Source organism: Furipterus horrens, unplaced genomic scaffold (genome assembly GCF_987537825.1).
Source record: "Furipterus horrens unplaced genomic scaffold, mFurHor1.1.pri manual_scaffold_8, whole genome shotgun sequence".
In the NCBI taxonomy this organism is placed as follows: Eukaryota; Metazoa; Chordata; class Mammalia; order Chiroptera; family Furipteridae; genus Furipterus; species Furipterus horrens.
In genome coordinates this window covers 46,320,130-46,341,897 of record NW_028327178.1, presented here as the reverse complement: position 1 = coordinate 46,341,897, position 21,768 = coordinate 46,320,130, and the positions used below count along the sequence as shown (strand labels likewise).

At 40.0% G+C, this 21,768-nt stretch overlaps 1 pseudogene; it reads right to left on the bottom strand.

Moving 5' to 3' along the window:
- Positions 1-18,411: 18,411 nt before the first annotated feature.
- On the bottom strand, positions 18,412-19,064 carry LOC150002849 (large ribosomal subunit protein eL13 pseudogene; annotated as a pseudogene).
- Between the last annotated feature and the right edge of the window lie 2,704 nt (positions 19,065-21,768).

The window sequence follows — 21,768 nt, the reverse complement described above, 5'->3', positions numbered from 1 at the left end:
AAAGGCTTCTTTGTAAGAAGGTGTGCTAGGCACAACTCGCCTGTCCAAAACCCTTTTGCCCATTATACTCAGTTTGGGCTGAGGTAAATAGTTTAGGTTTTTCCCCCTCTCAGACCTCTGGGCCTTTTCTGTCCAAGCCATTAGGATAGAAAAGAGAAACCCGTTTTAAAGTGAAGTCCACAGACCACCCCATTCTTCCCCAACCCAGCCATTTAGTTCAGCCAAACCGTTGAGTCTCAGGAGGCATCGCTGCAGAGAGGATTAAGTGAGGCTTATGCGTACAGATAATCACTCAGGTAATGCGATCATAGGCTTATGTCCTTTGAAAACAAAAAACACGTGTTAATTTATGTAACATAACCCGCAAACAAGTCTCTAAATCTGGAGAAGAAACTTTTAAGACGGTTAGTTGCCCTGTTTTATACTCTACTACTGATCATTGTGATTTTCCTTGAATAATAATTCTTCTCCCTAAGGTTACCCTCCTTGTCTTTAAAGGGACTACATTAAGTCCATTTTTAATTTATCCTGTTCGTTTGCATAGACATAACAAGAGCAGCAAATGATCACTTATGATCTTTAGTTCTGCTTTGCTGGAACTTACCCAAGGAATATTTGGGGTGACCTTCAGTCTGTTCTTCAGGGCACAGAAGCTGTGCCACATATCTGGCATTCATCCTTGCCTGTACACACCTGTTTTTTCCAAGTCTTTCTGGTCTTTCCTTGTGCCTTAAGGTCCCTTCTAGCCATCTTTCAGGAAAACAACCTTCGTTCCTTCCCTGGAAAGATTGCTGTGGACCGCACAACCAACCATGGTACCAGGCCTTTTATCTCACGGGCTTTTATTACCTTTGAAAGTCATTCCCAGTTCCTCAGGGCTTTCTGGCAACAATCTGAGCCCAAGTATGTTTCCTTTGGGCTTGACATTCCAGTCAAAGACTTGGTCAAAAAAAAAAAAAAAAACAAACAAACAAAAAAAAAACCTCTGTTGACAACTGGTCTTATTAGTTCTATGCAAAGGAACTTATGTCATTACTTACTTGTATAGAATGCCAAACTCTGGAGGGATCAAATAGGGAGAAAAATATACAACGTGAAGGAAAATCTTTGTCCTAATATTCACTGAACTGGCATTTCCATTCTTCATATTTTCATTTTTCCCCCACTAAGAGATTTTTGTTTGTTTTTCCATTACAGTTGTCTCACTTTTTTAGCCCTCTTGTTTCCCTGCACCCTGTCCCTCCCCTCCCCCACATTTAGTCCCCACTCAGTTGCACCTGTCTGTGGGTCATTCATATATATATATATTTTTTAACTTGACCCATCCCCTTACACCTTTCTTTTCCTCCCCCCCGCCCCCCTTTTTACTGTTAGTCTACTTCTTGTTTACATACCTCTGGTTCAATTTTGCTCATTTGTTTGTGTTGTTCATTAGTTTCCTGTAATAGGTGACAGCATAAGGTATTTTTCTTTTGTTGCCTGGCTTATTTCACTAAGCATAATTTTCTCTAGTTCCATCCATGTTGTTGCAAATGGTAGAAGTTCCTTCTTTCTTTCTGCTACATAGAATTCCATTGTGTAGATGTACCACAGTTTTTTGATCCACTCATCTACAGATGGGCACTTAGGTTGTTTCCAGCACTTGGCTATTGTAAATAGTGCTGCTATGAACATTGGAGTGCATAGGTTCTTTTGAATTGGTGTTTCGGGATTTTTTGGATATAATCCTAGCAATGGAACTGCTGGTTCAAAAGGCAGTTCCATTTTTAGTTTTTTAAGGAAATTCCAAACTGTTTTCCACAGTGGCTGCACCAATCTGCATTCCCACCAGCAATGCACCAGGGTTCCCGTTTCTCCGCATCCTCTCCAGCACAAGTTGTTTGTTGATTTGTTGATGATTGCCATTTTGACTGGTGTGAGGTGGTATCTCATTGTGGTTTTAATTTGCATCTCTCTGATGGCTAGTGATGTTGAGCATACTTTCTTTTTTTTTTTTTTTTTTTTTTTTTATGACGCAGAGTGGGTTTTTTTTTTTTTTTAAGTATATTTTATTGATTATATTGTTACAATAGTTCCAATTTTTTTTTCCCTTTGCTCCCCTCCGCCCAGCACCCCCCTTCCCCAACAATCCCCTCTCCAAGTCCATGCCCATGGGTCGTACATACAAGCTCTCCCGCCTCACCCTTTCATATATTCTTCTTCTTTTTTTAAAAATTAATTAATTAATTAGTTAAATATTTTAACAATAAAAAATAACAATTCCTCCCTCTCAGACTTAAGACCCTTTACAATCTTATAAAGGACAATGGATGAAGGTCTCGAGCTCCTCTAGCTGCTTCAAGCTGGACATGGTCGTCGTCCTACCTACCCGTGGGTCAAGAAATCCCTAATAAGAGTGGGGATGTGGAGGGGAGGGTGGCCTTCCCACAAGGGGAAGGATCGTGCAGACTCCAGGTTGGTTGGCTGTCTCTGGACAACGGCATGCTTGGTTTGACAGGCTGGCATCCTTGTTGTATTCTGGGGGCAACAGGGTTAAAGGACATCATTTAATCCGTAACCATTAGATGACAAAAGACAGGTATTAATTTTTCAATGTCCCACATTAGGGAAAAGAAGGGCTTCTTTGGAGGAAGGTGTGCCAGGTACATCTCACCTGTCCAAAACCCTTTTGCCCATTATACTTATTTTGGACTGAGGGAAATATTTTAGGTTTCCCCCATCTCAGGCCTCTGGGCTTTTTCTGTCCAAGCCATTAGGATAGAAAAGAGAAACCAGTTTTAAAGTGAAGCCCACAGACCACCCCGTTCTTCACCAACCCAGCCACTTAGTTCAGCCAAACCATTGAGTCTCAGGAGGCAGCAGTGCAGACAGGATTAAGTGAGGCCTATGCATACAGATAATCACTCAGGTAATGAGATTGTAGGCTTATGCCCTTTGAAAACAGAAAACACATGTTAATTTATGTAACATAACCCACATACAAGTCTCTAAATCTGTAGGACTGTCTTATCGGAAGGAAAATCCTTGTCCTTCTAATATTCACTGAACTTGCATTTCTATTCTTTATATTTTTATTTCCCCCCCACTAAAAAATTTTCTGTTTGTTTGTTTTTCCACTACAGTTGTCTCACTTTTTTTCCCCCTCTTGCTTCCCTGCACCCTGTCCCCCCCACAGTCAGTCCCCACCCAGTTGTCCATGTCCATGGGTCATTCATACATGTTCTTTGACTAGACCCTTCCCCTTCTTACCCCTTCTCTCCCTCCCATCTCCCCCTTTGTTACTGTTAGTTTATTCCTTGTTTACATACCTCTGGTTCAATTTTGCTCATTTGTTTGTGTTGTTCATTAGTTTCCTGTAACAGGTGACAGCATAAGGTAATTTTCTTTTGTTGCCTGGCTTATTTCGCTAAGCATAATTCTCTCTAGTTCCAATCATGTTGTTGCAAATGGTAGAAGTTCCTTCTTTCTTTCAGTACTTATTCATTGTCATTTTCCCCCTTTGTACTCGTGTTCCTCTCTGTCTCTCTGTTTCTTCATCTTCTTAAAGCAGACCCTTTAGCATCTCTTGCAATGCTGGTTTGGTGGAGATGTATTCTTTTAGCCTTCTTTTGTCTTGGAAACTCCTTATTTCACCTTCCATTTTGAATGAAAGCCTTGCTGGGTAGAGTATTCTTGGTTGTAGGCCTTTGTTTTTCATTGCTTGGAATATTTTTTGCCATTCCCTTCTGGCTTGTAGTGTTTCTGCTGAGAAATCTGATGATAGCCTTATTGGAGCTCCCTTGTATGTTATTAGTTGTTTCTCTCTTGCTGCTTTTAGGATTCTCTCTTTGTCTTTGAATGTTGGCATTTTAATTATGATGTGTCTTGAAGTGGGCCTGTTGGGGTTCATCTTCATTGGGACCCTCTGTGCTTCCTGGACTTGCGTGACTCTTTCTCTCGTCATGTTAGGAAAGTTTTCTGTCATTAGTTTTTCAAAGAGGTTTTCTATCCCTTGCTCTTCTTCTTCTCCTTCTGGAATTCCTATGATACGGATATTATTACGTTTCATGTTGTCCTGCAGCTGTCTTAGAACCTCTTCAGTCTTGTTCAGTCTTTTTTCATTTTGTTGCATTGTCTGGGAGTTTTTGTGTAGGTTGTCCTCCAGCTCGCTGATCCGATCTTCTGCTTCCTCTAGCCTGCTTTTAATTCCTTCTACTGTGTTCTTCAATTCAGAGATCGTATTTTTCATTTCCTCCTGGCTCTTATTGATAGCTTCTATGTCCTTTTTCATGCTCACGTAATTTTCTGTGAGTTCCTTGTAGTTTTTCTGGAGTTCTTTGAAGTTTCCGCTGAGCTCATTCAGCTTCTCCATAATCCATGTTTTGAATTCCATATCTGATAGTTCGCTCCCCTCTATTTCATTTAGCACTCTTTCTGGGGATTCTACCTTTCCTTTTGATGGGAGGTTGTTTCTCTGTCTCCCCATTTTTTTGACTCCTATTGTTTGTTGGTGCTTCTTGGAATGATCTGCACTTCCTGGATCTGCCTCTGGTGGCGTCAGATCATGTACCAGTCTGGCCCTAGGCAGCCTGTTGGAGACTTCCAGGGATCTACTGCTGTTGTCTGTCTTCTTTGATTGTTAATCTATTCAATCTGTGATTAGCTGTCAGGCTTAAGGACTGTGGGTGTGGCAGCTTAATTCCTGTAGGCAGGGCTTTTGCTTCCCCTCAGGCTGACGCCACTTGGAGGGGAATGGTCTACCCGCAGTACTGGGGATGAGTCAGCACTGGGACCCAGTCAGCTGCTCCTCCAGTTCTCCCCTCAAAGCCACCGTGCCAAATTCTCCCCAAGTGTCTCCAGTCCTCTCTGCCTTCCCTCTGCTTGAGCCCAGGGTAAGTGGTGGCCAAAATATTTTCGTATGTGATCCACTTAAGAGCTCTTTTTCTCCTGCTGTTTCTCTCCGGCTAGCAAGAAAGCCTGTGGCTTTTCGCTTTTCACAGCTGATACTATTTTACTTTCCACTCTGTCGCTGTAGGCTGGGAAGCCCAGCTGGGGGTTTAGACCCTGCCCTTCTCAGGGGGAATCCCCGGCTGCTGAGCTGTTTCTCAGCCCCTTCAGCTGCCACCCGTGGGAGCCCAGCCAGCCCTTCCACGTCTCCGCACTCCCTACCGGTCACGTTGTGATGTAGCGGCCTTTTCTGTCTCTCCGTGGTTATAAGACTTCTCTCCAGCTGGTGTTCGGTTCGTTATTCCAGATGATTTCTCCAAAATTACATTGTAAATCCAGACTAGTTCTAGGAGGAAGTTAGTGTAGCTTCCACTTACTCCTCCGCCATCTTGTTTCCCCGAGCATACTTTCATATGTCTATGGGCCCTCTGTATGTCTTCTTTGGAGAAGTGTTTGTTCAGGTCCTTTGCCCATTTTTTAATTGGGTTGTCTGTCTTCTTGGTGTTGAGTCGTATGAGTTCTTTGTATATTTTGGAGATCAATCCCTTGTCTGAGATGTCATTGGCGAATATATTTTCCCATATGGTTGGTTTCCTTTGCATCTTGCTGATGTTTTCTTTAGCTGAGCAGAAACTTTTTAGTTTGATGTAGTCCCATTTGTTTATTCTTTCCTTTATTTCCCTTGCCTTTGGAGTTATATCAGTGAAAATGTTGCTACGTGGGATATCTGAAATTTTCCTGCCTATTTTTTCCTCTAGGACTTTTATGGTGTCACGGCTTACATTTAAGTCTTTGATCCATTTTGAGTTTATTCTGGTGTATGGTGTGAGCTGGTGGTCTAGTTTCATTTTTTTGCATGTCCCTGTCCAGTTCTCCCAACACCATTTGTTGAAGAGGCTCTTTTCACTCCATTTGATGTTCTTTCCCCCTTTGTCAAATATTAGTTGACCATATGAACCTGGGCTTATTTCTGGGCTCTCTATTCTGTTCCATTGATCTATATGGCTGTTTTTATGCCAGTACCAGACTGTTTTGATTACCGTGGTCTTGTAGTATAGTTTGATATCGGGTATTGTGATTCCTCCTACTGTGTTCTGCCTCAAAATTGCTGTGGCTATTCGGGCTCTTTTTTGGTTCCATATAAATTTTTGAAGTATTTGTTCTAGGTCTGTGAGATATGTTGCTGGTATTTTAATAGGGATTGCATTGAATCTATAAATTGCTTTGGGTAGTATGGACATTTTAATGATGTTGATTCTTCCCATCCATGAGCATGGTATACGCTTCCATTTATTTGTATCTTCTTTAATTTCTTTCTTCAGTGTTATGTAGTTTTCTGAGTACAGGTCTTTTACCTCTTTGGTTAAGTTTATTCCTAGGTATTTTATTTTTCTTGTTGCTATGGTAAATGGGATTTTTCTTTCAGTTTCTATCACTGAGTTTTTATTGTTGGTGTATAAAAATGCCTTCGATTTCTTAATATTGACTTTGTATCCTGCTATTTTGCCGAATTCACTTATTAGATTGAGTAGTTTTTTTGTGGAGTCTAATGGATTTTCTATGTACACTATCATGTCATCTGCAAATAATGACAGTTTTACTTCCTCTTTTCCAATTTGGATGCCTTTTATTTCTCTTTCTTGTCTGATTGCTGTGGCTAGAACTTCCAAGACTATGTTGAATAGGAGTGGAGAGAGCGGACATCCTTGTCTTGTTCCTGATCTCAGGGGGAATGCTCTCAGTTTTTGCCCATTGAGTATGATGTTGGCTTCAGGTTTCTCATATATGGCCTTTATTATGTTGAGGTATGCTCCCTCTATTCCCATTTTGCTGAGAGTTTTTATCATAAATGGGTGTTGTACTTTATCAAATGCTTTTTCCGCATCTATTGATATGATCATGTGGTTTTTGTCTTTCATTTTGTTTATGTGGTGTATCACGTTTATTGATTTGCGAATATTAAACCATCCTTGCATCCCTGGGATGAATCCCACTTGATCGTGGTGTATGATCTTTCTAATGTGTTGCTGGATCCGGTTTGCCAATATTTTGTTGAGGATTTTAGCATCTATGTTCATCAGCGATATTGGTCTGTAGTTTTCTTTCTTTGTTGTGTCTTGACCTGGTTTTGGAATTAGGGTTATACTGGCTTCATAGAACGAGTTTGGGAGTCTTCCCTCTTCTTGTATCTTTTGGAATAGTCTGAGGAGGATAGGAGTTAGTTCTTTCCTAAATGTTTTGTAGAATTCACTTGTGAAGCCATCTTGTCCTGGGCTTTTGTGTGCTGGGAGCTTTTTGATTACTGCTTCAATTTCGCTAGCTGTTATTGGTCTATTCAGACTTTCTGCTTCTTCTTGGTTCAGTTTGGGCAGACTATAGTTTTCCAGGAATCTGTCCATTTCCTCTAGGTTGTCAAATTTCTTGCCATACAGTTGTTCGTAATAATTTCTTATAATTCTTTGTATTTCTGTGGTATCAGTTGTGATTTCTCCTCTTTCATTTCTGATTTTATTTATTTGGGTTCTCTCTCTTTTTTTCTTGATGAGCCTGGCTAAAGGCTTGTCAATTTTGTTTATCTTTTCAAAGAACCAGCTCCTACTCTTGTTGATCTTTTGAATTGTTTCTTTAGACTCTATGTCATTTAATTCTGCTCTGATCTTGATGATTTCCTTCCTTCTACTTGATCTGGGTTTTGCTTGTTGTTCTTCCTCTAGTTCTTGTAGCTGTAGGGTTAAATTTTTTACTAGAGATTCTTCTTGCTTTTTTAGGTAGGCTTGTATTGCTATGAACTTTCCTCTTAAGACTGCTTTCGCTGTATCCCATAGGTTTTGGGTTGTTGTGTGTTCATTATCATTGGTTTCCAGGAACTTTTTGATTTCTTCCTTGATGTCATTGTTAACCCATTCATTATTTAATAGCATGTTATTCATTCTCCATGAGTTTGAATGTTTTTGAGTTTTTTCCTTGAGGTTGATTTCCAATTTTAAGGCATTGTGATCTGAGAAGATGCTTGATATAATTTCAATTTTCTTGAATTTATTGAGGCTTGTTTTGTGACCTATCATGTGGTCTATCTTTGAAAATGTTCCATGTGCACTTGAGAAATATGTATATTTTGCTTCTTTGGGGTGTAAACTTCTATATATATTGACTAAGTCCATTTGATCTAAAGTGTTGTTCAGTGCCTCAATATCTTTGGTGTTTCTTTGCTTTGAAGATCTGTCCATTGTTGACAATGGGGTGTTAAAGTCCCCTACTATGAGTGTGTTGCTGCCTATATCTTTCTTGGAGTCTTTCAAAATTTTCCTTACATATTTGGGTGCTCCTAAGTTGGGTGCATATATATTTATAAGGGTTATATCTTCTTGATGGATTTTTCCCTTAAGTATTATGAAATGCCCTTCTTTGTCTCTTTTTATGGACTTTGCTGTGAAATCTGTTTTGTCTGATATAAGTATTGCTACCCCGGCTTTTTTTTCATGTCCATTTGCTTGGAATACATTTTTCCATCCCTTTACTTTCAGTCTGTGTAGATCTTTTGTTCTAAGGTGGGTCTCTTGTAGACAGCATATATGTGGGTCATTCTTTCTAATCCATTCAGCTATCCTATGTCTTTTAATTGGAGCATTTAATCCATTTACGTTTAAGGTTATTACTGATAAGTACTTATTCATTGTCATTTTCCCCCTTTGTACTCGTGTTCTTCTCTGTTTCTCTCTGTTTCTTTATCTTTTTAGAGCAGACCCTTTAGCATCTCTTGCATTGCTGGTTTGGTGGAGATGTATTCTTTTAGTCTTCCTTTGTCTGAGAAACTCCTTATTTCGCCTTCCATTTTGAATGAGAGCCTTGCTGGGTAGAGTATTCTTGGTTGTAGGCCTTTGTTTTTCATTGCTTGGAATATTTTTTGCCATTCCCTTCTTGCTTGTAGTGTTTCTGCTGAGAAATCTGAGGATAGCCTTATTGGAGCTCCCTTGTATGTTATTAGTTGTTTCCCTCTTGCTGTTTTTAGGATTCTCTCTTTGTCTTTGGATGTTGCCATTTTAATTATGATGTGTCTTGAGGTGGGCCTGTTGGGGTTCATCTTCATTGGGACCCTCTGTGCCTCCTGGATTTGCATGACTCTTTCTCTCCTCATGTGAGGGAAGTTTTCTGTCATTAGTTTTTCAAAGAGGTTTTCTATCCCTTGCTCTTCTTCTTCTCCTTCTGGAATTCCAATGATACGGATATTGTTACGTTTCATGTTGTCCTGCAGCTGTCTTAGAACCTCTTCAGTCTTGTTCAGTCTTTTTTCATTTTGTTGCATTGTCTGGGAGTTTTTGTGTACGTTGTCCTCCAGCTCGCTGATCCGATCTTCTGCTTCCTCTAGCCTGCTTTTAATTCCTTCTACTGTGTTCTTCAATTCAGAGATTGTATTCTTCATTTCCTCCTGGCTCTTATTGATAGCTTCCATGTCCTTTTTGATGCTGGTATAATTCTCAGTAAGTTCCTTATAGTTCTTCTGGAGTTCACTGTAGTTTTTCTGGAGTTCTTTGTAGTTTCCGCTGAGCTCATTTAGCTTCTCCATAATCCATGTTTTAAATTCTGTATCTGATATGTTGCTCCCCTCTATTTCATTTAGCACTCTTTCTGGGGATTCTACCTTTCCTTTTGATGGGGGGTTGTTTCTCTGTCTCCCCATTTTTGTGATTCCTTTTGTTTGTTGGTGCTTCTTAGAATGATCAGTTCTTCCTGGATCTGCCTCTGGTAGCGTCAGATCATGTACCAGACTGGCCCTAGGCAGCCTGTTGGAGACTTCCAGGGATCTACTGCCTTTGTCTCTCTTCTTTAGTTGTTACTATACTCAATCTGTGATCAGCCGTCAGACTTAATGACCGTGGGTGTGGCAACTTAATTCCTGTAGGCAGGGCTTTTATTTCCCCTTAGTATGACACCACTTGGAGGGGGATGGTCTGTCTGCTGTACTGGGGCTAAGTCAGCACTGGCTCGTCCTGGGAGGGGGTTAGTGTAGCTTCCACTTACTCCTCCGCCCTCCTGGATTTCCGTCTGTGTTGTCCTTGATGATATTTCTTTAATCTGTCTGGTCGTATTTCAGCTACTTTTTGGTGGATCTTTTTCTCTGGTTAGTTGATTGAGAGTCACTCTGCCCACCTTGTCTTGAGTTCTTTTGTGAAGGTGTCAGTCATTCCTCCCCGAGTTTGTTCCTCCTGGATTGTCTCCTTAACAGGAGCGAGCTGAGAACGCTGCTCCTACTGCGCGGCCATCTTCTAACTCTCCCTTGTGGTGTGTTTCTTGTAGACAGCAAATATGTGGGTCCTGTTTTCTTATCCATTCCGTTATCCTATGTCTTTTAATTGGAACATTTAATCCATTTACATTTAAGGTTATTATTGACGTGTATTTATTCATTGCCCTTTGTACCTCTGTTCCTCTGCTCTCTTGTTCTTTTCTTCTTTTTTCTTAGAACACTCCCTTTAGCATCTCTTGCAATGCTGGTTTGGTAGAGATGTATTCTTTCAGTCTTCCTTTGTCTGAGAAACTCCTTATTTCACCTTCTATTTTGAATGAGAGCCTTGCTGGGTAGAGTATTCTTGGTTGTAGGCCTTTGTTTTTCATTGCTTGAAATATTTTTGACCATTCCCTTCTGGCTTGTAATGTTTCTGTTGAGAAATCAGTTGATAGCCTTATCGGAGCTCCCTTGTATGTTATTAGTTGTTTTTCTCTTGCTGCTTTTAGGATTCTCTCTTTGTCTTGGAATGTTGCCATTTTAACTATGATGTGCCTTGGAGTGGGTTTTTGGGTGTTCGTCTTCATTGGAACTCTCTGTGCTTCCTGAACTTGTATAACTTTTTCTCTCATCAGGTTTGGAAAATTTTCTGTCACTATTTCTCCTATCAGTTTTTCAATTCCATCGTCCTTTTCTTCTCCCTCTCTAATTCCTATGATCCTGACAATTTCTTATCATGCTATCCTGTAATTCCCTTACATCTTTTTCATATTTTTTCAATCGTTTTTCATTTTGCTGTATTGTCTGGGAGTTTTTCCTCTACATTATCTTCTAACTCACTAATCCGATCCTCTGCTTCGTTTAGTCTGCTTTTGACTGATTCTACTGTGTTTTTCAGTTCAGAGATTGCATTCTTAAGTTCTTCCTGGTTCTTGTTAACAGTTTCTATGTCTTTTTTTATGCTGGTGTAGTTCTCTGCAACTTCCCTGTAATTTTCTTGGAGCTGCTGGTAACTTCCTTGGAGGTTGTCATAGTTGATTTTAAGGATGTCGAGTATATTGAGCTTCTTTACCACCATTGTTTTGAATTCCATGTCTGACATTTGGGCTATGTCTATTTCATCTATCTCTCTTTCTGAGGATTCCTCTTTTCTCTTCATTGAGAGGTTATTTTTGCATCTTACCATGTTGGATTCTTTTTGTTTGTTTCTATTTATTTATTTATTTGTTTTTTTGGGGGGGTAGTCTGCTTTGACTTCCCTCCTTTGTGGTGTGAGATTCTTTATCGGAGATCTGGGGGTTTCAGTGGTGCAGTCTCTTTGATATCCTGAGCCTGATGTTCTTGAGTTACCCTTTATGTCGTTTGTTTATGCTGTTTGGTTATTTTTCAGATGTTCTTTGATAGGATCTTCCTTCTGGCTAGTTGGTTGAGAGTCACTCTGTCCGCTTTGTCTTGAGTTCTTTTGTGGATATGCTGTTAAAAACATAAACACACAGCCCAGGCAGGAGACCCACACCCTCAAAAAGTATCCCCCACTCTATCCTGCTATCGTCAGCCAACGAGCCCGTATTAATATAAATGTAAAGAGATTAGAGCTTTTATACTATAAGAAGAATAGATAAGAGTTGTTTTTGGGGAGGAAAAATATAATTTTTGATAGAGGTGGTGATAGATAAATAATAGTTGAGACTGTGCAAGCCTGTAGGTAATATTTACATTGTATGTTAATAAAAATAGGAGAAAAGGATAGAAAAATGCATAATATAGTAAGAAAGTGGGATTGTATTGTATTGGGTTTATATAGTAATTATATTCTATTATTTAGAGTGATAGGGGGGCTAAACTAGACACACAAATGAATAAGCAACGATTAAAGAGAAAGGATGAGAAGGAGAGGTTATATGCAACACATTAGAGATAAAGTTTGTTATTCTTTTTGGAAGGGGAGAAAAAAAACACCCCCCCCCCAAAAAAACCCCAAGAAAATAGAAGAAAACAAGAAAGAAAGAAAGAAAGAAAAGAAAGAATATAGAAGAAAGAAAGAAGAGAGAGAAAAAAAAACACAACCCCCCCAAAAAACCAAGAAAAGAGAAGAAAGAAAAGAACAAAGAAAGATAGAAAAGAAAGAATAAAGAAGAAAGAAAGGAGAGAAAAAATTGAAAAAAAAATACCCCCAAACCCCCCCCAAAAAAAACCCAAGAAAAGAGAAGAAAGAAAAGAATAAAGAAAGAAAGAAAGAAAGAAAAGAAAGAATTAAGAAGAACGAAAGAAAGAGGAAAGGGAGAAAAAAAATTGAAAAAAATAAAAAGCGATGGTTTTACTCCGTTTTAGCCTTGGCGTGTTGCCTTTTTTTCTGCATCCGCAGCTGGTCTAGTGTGGCGGTTCAGACGTTCTTGTTTCTTGCAGCACTGGTGCGCTCCTGCGGTTGCCAGCATGGCGCGCTCCCTTGCTGCCCGCTGGAGCCAGTTGAGGTGTCCTTGGGTGCGAGCCCCTGCACAGGCGGGTGGGGCGGCCCGAGAGCTTGCCCCGGGTTTCGCACCTATTGTTGCCGGGTCGCGGTGGTTCCACGTTCGCGCTGAGGTGTCCCTGCACGCGTCCCTGCACGCATGGGTGGCCCGAGAGCTTGCCCCGGGATTGGCGCCTATTGTCCCCGGGCTGAGGTGTTTTCATGCTCACACACCGCTCGTGCCCTTAGTCCCGCTGAACCGAGCTCCGGGAGTTGGTCTCTCACCTTTTAGGGAGGGGCCGCGGACACTTGTGCTCAGTGGAAGTGAGCGTCTGTGAGTCGCTGCCGCCTGCTGTTCCTGTGCTGCAGCCGCCCGCCTTCCCTCACCCGACTGGGTGAGCACAAACAGAGCCTGCGCTAGTGGTCTGCTTTCCGGTCTGGGGCCCGGCGCCCACGGGAGCTGGCTAGGGGTATCTGCGCATGGTCCTCTGCGTGTTCAGTGGGCCCTCCCTGTGCCCGTTGGGGCACTGATCTTATGTCTGTTGGGGAGTGTCCGAGGGACGCCTGGACTCACGGCCCCGCGCACCTGGGCCAGTGAATGAGGGCACTTCCCTATGTGCGCCCTGCGACCCAATGGTAGGGTTGGGGAGTGGATGAGCGCGCCACTGCGCCTGCGCTCCTCAAGAATGGCCTACCACCCCCAAACTTTCCTCCCCTCTTCACCGTCCACTAGAGAAAAATATAAAAGAGAATTATGTTCTCACTTGCCCGGCAGCACGCTGTCTCCTGTCCTTCGGCGCCAATGCCACTTGGTCGAGTCCTGTCTCTGCCAGCGGGCAGAGATCTGCTCTCCTCCCAACTCCTCTCCGGGGCAGCCTGTGGTCACCAAAAAGCCTTTGTGTACTTCCCGCCACAGCTCGGGCAGCCGCCCCAGTCAGGAATCCCGTTTCGTCCCCTTTTCCTCCGCTGTCCTCACTAAACAGGTTGTTCCCAGATGGATTTTCTCTAATCCAGCAGTGCCTTGGCTCGACTCCTGCCAGTGTCCAGCTGCTCACTGAGACGTTCTGTCTGCAATTAGCCCAAACTGCAGACGGGTCTCGGGAGCCTGAAACCGCAGCCTCTCCTCACTCCTCCGCCATCTTACCTTCTGTATATTTTTAAATGTCAAAAAATACATTGTTCATATAGCAAAAATACTTTGTAAATTGTTGCCTTCCTCTACCTGTTCAGTTTCATCTCCTGTCCCTTTCTACCTAACACTTTATGCTCTAGGCACCCTACAGTACTTGTAGTTTCTCTGACGTCACACTTTTAGTCTGTGATTATGCAGTCTCCTCTGCCTAGAACAGTTTCTCTTACTCCAGTTGTTTTGGAATCTTTTGTTTACTTTAAAGAATCAGTTCAAATATATTATTTTCCTGGAAGTTTTCCTCATACCTCTGCATCTTCATTCATTCAACCAATGAAATTGGTCTAAACATATTCTTCATTGTGCCTGAAGCCCCCATGCTGTCTTAGCATCTACCACACACACATATCTTTGCAATTGTCTACTGACATCTCCCCTGCTAGATTATAAATCCTTCTATGACAGGGAAACCATCTTAATCATTCTTGTAGTCACATGATTTAGTACAGCACCTTGAATAGGGTTTGTTCTCAGTAAATGTGGAACTGAGTTGTACTTTTAGACTTTCCAATGTATATTCCGAGCTACGCTGTATTTTAGGGATGGAGCATAGATGAAGGGAGATCCTGCTCAGTCTGGCCTTTGTTTATTTTGCACATGCGATGTAATGGGTGAGAAAATATTATTACCTCTAATTACAATGGTCTTTGGTTGCTACTAAGAGGTATATGAGGACTAAATTTACATTATCTTGTTACAAAAATTACTGTGACAAAGGGGTGTTCAACAGCAGTCCACACCTCAAGTCGATGAATTGAACACTCAGAGAAAATGCCAATGTTTATATTGTTGTAAAGAAAAATAATTACTTTTATGTATTATTATAGTTGAGAGTGATTGTACTCCAATTCTCAGCACCACATAGAGGGGATCAAAGGGATCCTCAGATCTTACAGTGATTCTGCTTCTTTGTATCATTTTTGCTAATGTCAGCCTTTCCTGTATTGCTCATACCTATCCCCATGTATTCCACTATCGTTAAAAATTTCCCCTTCAGTGTACTGAAAACATACCAATCCAAGGAGAAGAACATCACTTCTGAGCAGAAGGCAAAAACTGCTCAGGAGAGTCTCAGCTGTGATTTGTAATAAGACCCCTCAAGACAGAAACCAATCAAATGCTGAATTAAAATGAATTTGTTGGATCTTTTAGAAAAACTGTATCTGCACATCCAAGACAAAACTACTTACAATTTCCACAGGATATGTTCCCAACCTTTTGGATGTCCCTTGAATTGTTTTCTCTATCTACTTGAGAACTGAAGATAGTGATTTGAATAATTTATTCTTTAAACCTAAGTGGCATAATGAAAATTCTCTCAAGATATCAATCAGCTCGAAGAGATAAATAGAGGTTTTGGAAAACAGAGATATGAATATTGTTAGAAAAGTATTAATAAGCTTAATTTTTCTGATGTATTATTATTATTTTAAAATACTTTGGCCTACTTAAATATATTCCATCCCCCTACCAAAGGGTACTGCTCTTGCTCCTAGTTTTTCCCCTTAGTCTTCAGCTTTCTGGTTTTGTCATCTAAGTGCTCATATGACTTATAATAATTACAATAAAATAGCTACCGAATACATGAGACCAGTGACTATGACTCTCTTGTCTGGCACAGAGTGGTTGCTCAATATATATTTTTTTGGACAAATAAGCAAATTAATAGAAACTTTAGCAAATTTATAAATTAGTATTTATTATGTGTCAAAATGCATGGCTGGTTTCTTACATGCACAAAACAAATCCTTTCTATAAAGTGTGTATTACAGTGTGGCCGTTTTTCAGTTTGGGAAATTGAGGTGTAAAGAGGTTAAATAACTTGCCAGAAGCCATCCTAAATAAATGGTGAGATCAAAATCTAAAGAAAAGCATCTTGCCATTTGCAAATTGTGACCACAGCCTGTTGTAGAGCCATGTGCTGGAGTAGGAAGCACCAGTGGGGTGGTCAGAAAACAAGGTTCTAATTCTTCCCTCTGCTGGGCAGCTGAGTTTCCTCACTTGTCCATGTGTAGGGTGACAACCTCCTCCTTGTCTTTTTGCCAGATTGTTGTTGATTGAATTTAGACCAATGTGATTATAAAATATCTGACAAAGAAGGGTATTTTTGAAATGCTAGGTAAACAGAGATGTGGGAGTTGGGAGTTTACTCGGGGTAAACTCTTTCTCTTAGAGCTGACTCACCGAGGAACCTGTGGGAGGCCTCAGGGGAGTTGCAGATTTGCCTGCAAGTCTTGGTCAGAGTCAAGGGCCCTGGGAGCGGGATATGGGAAGATGAGGAATCCTCCCTATGCAGAATGTATATACTGTACATGTATAGATTATAAGTGTTATAATTGGCCTTAGAAGATGTTGATTAATACTATAAAGTATTTTATTAATAAGATTTAAAATGTACGTTAGTAATTTAAATGTGATTAGAGAATGTTTTTAGGTACAGAATGATACTGTCTGGAACGCTTATTCCTTTTGTGCTGTATCTGGAACATATCTCAGGGTTCCTTCCAAATATGAGATAAAGTTAAAAGGTTTCTCTCATCTAATTAAGAATGCAGGATTATTTAACAGAATTATAAAGAAACTGATTTCTCCCTACCCTCTACCCCATGTCCTCCTGCTTCTTTTTATAAGTGAATTAACATGTAATTTAAATGGAATGAATTATAGGCCATCAGGAGATAAACTTTAATAGCTCCTGGAACAAAAACTAAAAAGAAAATAAGCTTAACTGAATCTCAGTTTGCCTTAAAATTTAGTCTGAAATTGGGTTTTGAATCATATTAATTTAATGTGGAAGTTTCTGAGTTCGAAACTATGGTGTGTTTTGGTTTTAATTGTTTTTGTATTATTTAGTAAAAATATGACACATTTTAAAATTATGAGATTTACTTGTAGCAATAGTGATCATATTGAATTTAATAGTTTACAATTAACCATATATGGTCATAAAATACTGTAACTGAAGGGACTTTCAGAATAGTATTTCTCAGAGTTCTGCAGAAGCTTGGTCTATAAGATACTCTGGAAAACAAAACAAAACAAATGAATAAACAGACACTCCTGTTCTTTGTGCAATAGAGTTGAGAAACTTTGCACATCATAGCTCACTTCAGAAACTGACAATGCACACAGACTCTTATTAAAAACTCTTGAGAAGTTCAGCAATGAAACCTATTGATTGTTGTTTAACTATTTCTGCAGTATATTTCACCATGAAACCTTTGTAGCCAAACAGGTGTTAGTGATTTGTAGGAAAAATACTTTGGGATATTTTGTCCCTGATCAGGTGATTTACCCACAGCCACATGAACTCAAGGGTTTTGATTCCCAGTCTATTACAACTAGCTGATATTCTTAACAAAAAAGAAAAGAAAATATGGTTGTTATGACCTATTTTCAGGGAACATATGCTTGCTAACTAGTTAGTGCTTTTTATAAAAATGTTCACAAACTCTCTTTAGTAAACTGTTTTGAAGTATGAGACCTGTCCAAAAAAAGTCCACCCACTGTTAATATAATGAGAATGGTTTGCACAACATCAATGTAACCTGGCAGCCAAGGAGAGTGGCCTGGAATGAGCATCATGAACAATGATGACTTCACTTTACTAGTCAGTGGGGGCGGTAGATGCTGTTGAGATGTGTACTGTGTGGCTGTCACATTCAAAATGACTGAGCAAGTAGAGTGAGGAATCTGTATCAAATTTTGCATTAAGCTTGAACATTCTTGTGTGAAAACTATTGGGATGATTCATAGGCTGCAGTCGTGGGCAACTGGTGATTGTCAGCTTCATTACAGCAATGCGCCTACTCATACATCACACCTGATGCAGAGTTTTTTGGTGAAACATCGTACCACCCAGAAGACTCAGCCCCCCTATAGCCTAGATTTGGTGTCCTGTGACTTCTGGCTTTTCCCAAAAATAAAATCACCTTTGAAAGGGAAGAGATTTCAGACCATGGATAAGATTCAGGAAAATATGACGGGGCCGCCGAAGGCATTTGGGAGAACTGTGTGAGGGCCCAAGGTGTCTACTTTGAAGGGACTGAGGCATCATTTTCCTATGTACAATGTTTCTTGTATCATGTATCTTTTATAAGAAATGTCTCTGTTTTTCATATTACATGGCTGGATACCTTCTGGACAGACCTCATATTGCTGGTTTTTGGTATCAAGTTCATCAATCTGTAATGACTACTTTTTGAAACTTGAGACATTTGCCAATTTTAATCCTGATATCTTTTTCATTTGTTCTGGTTTCTTAAAAATTGTTGATACCGTGGTTCTGTGAACACGTATTCAAATTTCATAATATGAGTCTTCTGCTTTGAAAATCTTTGGAAGCAACAAGTTACTCTGATATAATTACCTTCTATATCTTGGTTTCTTGATTTTTCCTTCCTGTTTAACCTTTGTTTTGCCTTTTGCAATTCTTCTCCTTAAACAACAACAAAAAAGAAACTTTAGTTTTATTTCAGTTTGTTACTAATTCTATAAAACTAGATTAATGGTGCCTAATACATAATACTTATATATTGGCTTTTGGCACTTTATATAAAAACATTAAATATTTAAATATTTTTGCTCATGATATGCCCATAATTTGAGTTTAACCTTGTAGCATTTCTAAACTTTACCCCCCAAAATTAATTTATACATTTTGATTAATTTTATTCTTTTTTTAAAAAGTGCAAGTTGCCAACAACAACTTTTCAACATCCTGTTCTGCAGCTTCCTTGGCCCTTTTTGCCCAGATGTCAAAGAGCCAAGCACTGGCGTGGGCTCTGTGAAGACTAGAGAGCCGCTTGCATTTCTCCTCCTCCTCTATGACAACCCTGGTTTCTCCTTCTTGTGGACATTCTATATGGGCATGGCTGGTCCTGTTAGCTGTGTGGTCACTTGAGTTCTTCAACAGAATTGTTTCCCTTCTTGGGGGCAGAGGACTTCCTGGGAAAGAGTGTGAGCTTGGAGCTGTATTTCTTCATTCCATGCATGCTGGCCTGCAGTGACTTGTGGACTTATCCTGACTGCTTGGATCCACTGAATTTCCAATGGTCCAGACCACCTTTTTGTGGGTGCTGGTCACCCCTAACTCATCCTCCAAGCTGAGGCCCCATCTGGCTCACCCTTTGGTGTGGTACCTCACTGTGGGCCAGATGGGTCCTGATGCAGGGTGATGTGGCAGGCTTTGGCTTGCTGGGCTATCTTCTGCATGGCTGGTTAAAACACATGGCAAGGTGCAACTGCCAGTCCTTGTGGAAGTGGGGCTTTAGCATCATGTATGGGCAACATGGCTGTTGCCTATTGACCTTCTCCTAAGGACAATGGCCAATTTCTGATTCTTTAACATGCTAGTATCCTCACTTCCCAAAAAACAAGAACATTAATATCATGCTGAGTGAATATCACCTGTGTTATAAACAGAAACTATCCCTTGGCTAAGTAGTAATAGGTTCATACCTGGGATATCTGTGAAATTCTTAAGGCAAAGCTTCCCTAAAGACACATCAGAGCTGAGATAGTCCATAGGCCAGCAATATAATGTAAGACAATTTGGAAGGGCCACCCTTAAGTGACATTTATTAGTGATAAGCCATAAAGCTTGATGCCTGGAGGGAGTACAGTTTCAAATCAGGCAGCTTTGAATAGGTATTGGGCTCGTCAAAAGTTCATTTGTTTTTTTCCTACTAGATGGCTCTAGTAGCACTTAGTTGTCTTTAACTTCATTCAAACCAATTTTGTTAGATTATATTGTGACAGTTGTCATATCAGTGTGCATTAAAAAATAAAATTTTTCACAGATTCAATGCAATCCCTATTAAAATACCAATGACATATTTCACAGACATAGAACAAATACTCCATAAATTCATATGGAACCAAAAAAGACCCCAAATAGCAAAAACAATCTTGAGACAGAAGAACACACCAGGAGGAATCACAATACCAGATATCAAACAATACTACAAAGCCACTGTGATCAAAACAGTCTGGTACTGGCATAAGAACAGACATATAGATCAGTGGAACAGAATAGAGAATCCAGAAATAAACCCAGGCCTCTATGGTCAACTAATATTTGATAAAGGAGGTAGGAACATAAAATGCAGTGAGAAGAGCCTCTTTAACAAATGGTGCTGGGAGAACTGGATAGGGACCTGCAAAAAAATGAAACTAGACCACCAACTTACACCACACACGAGAATAAACTCAAGATGGATCAAAGACTTAAATGTAAGCCATGACACCATAAAAGTCCTAGAGGAAAACATAGGCAAGAAGATATCAGATATCTCATGTAACAATTTCTTCACGGATATATCTCCTAAAGCAAGAGAAATAAAGGAAAAAAATAAATAAATGGGATTACATCAAACTAAAGAGTTTCTGCTCTGCAAAAGAAAACATCAGCAAGATGAAAAGGAAACCAACCATATGGGAAAACATATTTGCCAATGACATCACAGACAGGAGACTGACTTCCAAAATATATAAAGAGCTGATACGACTGAACATCAAGAAAACAACCCAAATAAAAAATGGGCAAAGGACCTGAACAAACACTTCTCCAAAGAGGACATACAGAAGGTTCATAGACACATGAAAAAATGCTCAACATCATTAGCCATCAGGGAGATGCAAATAAAAACCACAATGAGATACCATTTTATACCAGTCAGAATGGCCATCATCAACAAATCAACAAACAAGTGCTGGTGAGGATGTGGAGAAACGCCAACCTACTGCACTGTTGGTGGGAATGCAGACTGGTGCAGCCACTATGGAAAACAGTATGGAATTACCTCAAAAGATTAAAAATGGAACTGCCTTTTGAACCAGTGACTCCACTACTAGGATTATACCCGAAGAATCTTAAAACACCAATTCAAAAGAACTTATGCACCCCTATGTTCATTGCAGCACTGTTTACAATAGCTAAGTGCTGGAAACAACCTAAGTGCCCATCTGTAGATGAGTGGATCAAAAAACTGTGGTACATTTACACAATGGAATACTATGCAGCAGAAAGAAAGAAGGAACTCCTGCCATTTGCAACAACATGGATGGAACTAGAAAGAATTTTGCTTAATGAAATAAGCCAGGCAAAGAAAGAAAAATACCATATGATATCACCTAATACAGGAAACTAAAGAACAACACAAACAAAAGAACTAAATAGAGCAAAGAGTAGAATAGCAGTCAATAGGGGGGAGGGGAGAGGGAGAGAAGGTGGATAAGTAAGGGAAGGGTTTAGTCAAAGAACCTGTAGAAAAGACTCATGGACATGGACAACGGGGAGGGATATGATTGCAGGAGAGGGGGTGGGTTGAGTGGGGGAGAGAAATTGGGAGAAAAGGGGACAACTATAATTGAAAAACCAAAAATAAAAAAAAAATAAAATAAAATAAAAATTTTCAAAGTCGAATTTTTGCATAGACATTTTAATGTTGAAGATGGAAGAAAATAAGCAATATTTTCAGCATATTGTGCTTTATTATTGCAAGAAAAGTACAAACACAACTGAAACGCAAAATAAAGAATTGTGCTGTGTATGGAGAAGGTTCTGTGACTGACTGAATCTGTCAAAAGTGGTTTCTGAAGTTTTGTGCTGGAGATTTCTTGATGGATGCTGCTCCATGGTCCAGTAGAACCAGTTGAAGTTGATAGTGATCAAATTGAGACATTGAGAACAATCGACGTTATACCATGCAGGAGATAACCAACGTACTCAAAATGTCCAAATCAATAATTATTGGGGAAAATAAAAATGTGTCTTTTAATTTATGGATAAAACCATGCTGACTTTTTGGCCAATCCAATACTATGTATAACAAGTCCAGAATGTTGCCCCTGTGTAGTGGAACTGTTACTATACTAATTATTGATTGATTGTTAACCAGCCAGAAAACTTCTTTCAGAAAACTTAGCAGCTTGTTACCATGGGTGGTTCTGTTCTTTGTGAAATGATGAGAAGTGGAAGTG